The sequence below is a fragment of the Pteropus alecto genome, unplaced genomic scaffold (genome assembly GCF_000325575.1).
Source record: "Pteropus alecto unplaced genomic scaffold, ASM32557v1 scaffold126, whole genome shotgun sequence".
NCBI classification, from domain to species: domain Eukaryota; kingdom Metazoa; phylum Chordata; class Mammalia; order Chiroptera; family Pteropodidae; genus Pteropus; species Pteropus alecto.
The window spans coordinates 1,605,574-1,609,310 of NW_006439187.1; positions in this window are offsets into that span (position 1 = coordinate 1,605,574).

Here is a 3,737-nt window from a genome sequence, read left to right on the forward strand (position 1 = left end):
ATTCTTGTCATCTTCTCCAATCACAATGGTATGAAACTAGAAATCAATTACAAGAAAAAAATCTGGAAAATACACAAACACATGGTGCTAAATAACATGCTACTAAACAATGAATGGGTTAACAATGAGAACAAAGAATAAATTAAAAGATATAATGAGACAATTGAAAATGAAAACACAATGATGCCAAGTCTATGAGATACAGCAAAAGCAGCCCTAAGAGGGAAATTTATAGCAATACAGGCTTACCTCAAGAAACAAAAAAAGACTTTTTTTTTCCAGTCAAGATTGTGGAGTAGATAAACACTGTGCTTGCCTGCTCTCACAGATAAATCAAAATTAGAACTAAACTACAGAACAACCATCATTGTAAATAAACTGAAGCTTAGCTGAACAAAAGTCCTACAACTAGGGACATACAGAAGATGCTACGTCAAGACTGGTAGGAAGGGAGGAGAAGCAGCAAGGGCTGATCCCACACCTGTTAAAAATCGGGATGGATATCTCAGTTGTAGAGGTCCTCTCTGAGGAGCGATGGGTCCCAGACCCACATCAGACTTCCCAGCCAAGGGTTCCAGTGCTGGGAAGAGAAGGCCCCAGAACACTGGATATGAAAATCAGCAGACATTGTGGCTGAGTTAGATGGAGGGTTGCAGGAGTCCCAGGCATTCCTCTTAAAGGGCCAGTGTATGGACTTATCCTCTGAGAACTTGCTTTGAGGAAATGGCTCGAAAGGCACCAGGAACATATGGGGAGAAACTGAATTGTCTAGCTACAGTGCGAGAGCTGAAGGAGCAGCTTTCTCTGAGACAGAAGTGCTGATAGAATCTATTGTTCTTTTGTTGAGCCTTCATCCTTCCCAGCTTGCAGACATAGGCAGCCACCATATCTATATCTCCATCAACCTAGCTAACAGGGGTCACCCTGCCCTAGTGTTTCCTTGAGACCATGCCTGATACTATTTACAGGCCCACCCTAGCCATTTCCAGTGAATTTTCCATACAGATGATCTGTCTTGGCTCATGCCCTGGGCTTTTGTAAAATCTCTCAAATGTTTACAAAACGTAAACAAGCAGCATTTGACCTCGGTGTGCCCCATACCTCTAGCTGATATATCTCCTCAAGCAAAGGAAACAAAAGAAAAAGTAAATAAAAGGGACTACATCAAACTAAAATCTTTTTGCATAATCAAGGAAACCATCAACAAAATGAAAGGACAACCCACAAAATAGGAGAAGATATTCACCAATGATACATCCGATAACAGGTTAATATTAAAAATTATAAGTAACTCATACAACTCAACACCAAAACCCACAAACAATCCAAACAAAAAATGGGTGGAGGACCCAGACTGACATTTCTCCAAAGAGGACATACGGATGGCAAATAGACATAAGAAGAGATCATCAATCATCAGAGAAATGCAAATTAAAACCACAATGAGATATCACCTCACACATGTCAGAATGGCTATCATCAATAAATCAACAAACAAGGGCTGATGAGGATGTAGTGAAAAGGGAACCATCATGCACTGTTGGATGGGATTACGAATTGGTGCAGCCACTATGGAAAACAGTATGGAGGTTCCTCAAATAATTAAAATAGAACTATCTTATGACCCAGCAATTCCATTTCTTGGTATATATACAAAAAAATCAAAAACACTATAAGATATATGCACCCCTATGTTCATTGCAGCATTATTTACAAGAGTTAAGATATGAATGCAACCTAAGTGCCCATTAATAGATGATTGGATAAAGGAGCAGTACATATATACTAAGAAATATTACTCAACCATAAATAAGAATGAATTTTTATCTTTTGTTGACAACATGGATGGACCTAGAAGGTATTATGCTAAGTGAAATAAGTCAGACAGAGAAAGACAAATGCCATATGATCTCACTTATAAGTGGGATCTAAAGAGCAAAATAAACAAAGCAACAAAACGGAAACAGACTCATAGATACAGAGAACAAACTCTTATCGCCAGATGGGAGGGGAGTTGGGGGGCTTGGTGAAAAAGGTGAAGGGATTAAGTAGAAATTGGTAGTTACAAAATAATCATGAGGATATAAAATACAGCATAGAGAATATAGTCAATAATACTGTAATATCTATGTATAATGCCAGGTGGGTAGTAAAATAATCAGGAGCATTGCTTCATAAATTATATAAATGTCTAACAACTATGCTGTACATCTGAAATTAATATAGAATAATACTGATTGTCAACTACAATTGAAATATAAAAAAATAAAGTTTATATGCGTTAGTTAACCTAGTTAAATTAATGTAGCAAAAACCAACCACAATAAAATTTAAGTGTTTCGCCAAAAAAAAAAAATGCTTTATTGCTTAAAAAATGCTAATTATTATTTGCACCTTCAGTGAGGTAACTTTTTACTGATGGAGGGTTTTGCTTCAATGTTGATGGCTGCTTACTGATCAGAGTGGTAGTTGCTGAAGATTCAGTGTGGCTGTGACAATTTATTAAAATAAAACAATGAAGTTTGTCACATTGATTGACTTACTTTCACAAAGGATTTTCTGTAAAATGCAATGCTGTTTGATAGCATTTTATCCACAATAGAACTTCTTTCAAAATAGAATCCTATCCTCTCAAATATTTCTACTGCTTTATCAAGGAAGCATATATAATTTTTTAAATCCTTTGTTGGCATTTCATAATCTTTACATTATCATAATCTTCACAGCACCTTCACCAGGAATAGATTCCATTTCAAGAAACCACTTTCTTTGCTCATCCATAAGAAATAACTCCTCAACCATGAAAGTTTTACCCTGAGATTACAGCAATTCATTCACATCTTTAGGATCCACTTCTAATTCTAGTTTTCTTGCTGTTTCCACCATATCTGCAATCACTTCCTCTACTGAAGTCTTGAACCTTTCAAAGTCGTTCATGAGTATTCAAATCAATTTCTTCCAAAAATCTGTTAATGTCAATATTTTGACCTCTTCCCATGAATCACAAATGTCCTTAATGGCATGTAGAATAAAGAATCCTTTCCAGATCGTTTTCTATTTACTTTGCCTAGATCCATCAGAGGAATCATTACCTATGGCATCTATAGATATAAAATGTATTTCTTAAATAAGACTTGAAAGTCAAAATTATTCCTTGATCCAGAGGCTGCAGAGTGGATGCTGTGTTAACAGGCATTAAAACAACATTAATCATATTGTACACCTCCATTGGAGCTTTTAGGTGACCAGGTACATTGTCAATGAACAATAATATTTTAAAAGGAAATGGTTTTCTGTGCAGTAGGTCTCAACAGTGGGCTTAAAATATTCAGTAAACCATGTTGTAAACAGATGTACTGTCATCTAAGATTTGTTGTTACATTTATAGAGCATAGGTATAGTAGATTCAGCACAATTTTTAAAAGCTTTAGGATTTTCAGAATGGTAAATGAGCATTGGCTTCAACTTAAAGTCACCAGCTTCATTAGCCTCTAACACCAGCCTGTCCCCTGACACTTTGAAGCCAGGCATTGACCTCCCTAGCTATAAAAGTCCTACATGGTATCTTCTTCCAATATAAGACCATTTAATTTACATTGAAAATGTGTTGTATAGAGTAGCCGTCTTCATTAATTATCTTAGCTAGATCTTCTGGATAACTTGCTGCAGCTTTAATATCAGCATTTGCTGCTTTACCTTGCACTTTGATGTTATGAAGACAATTTCCTTCATTAAAC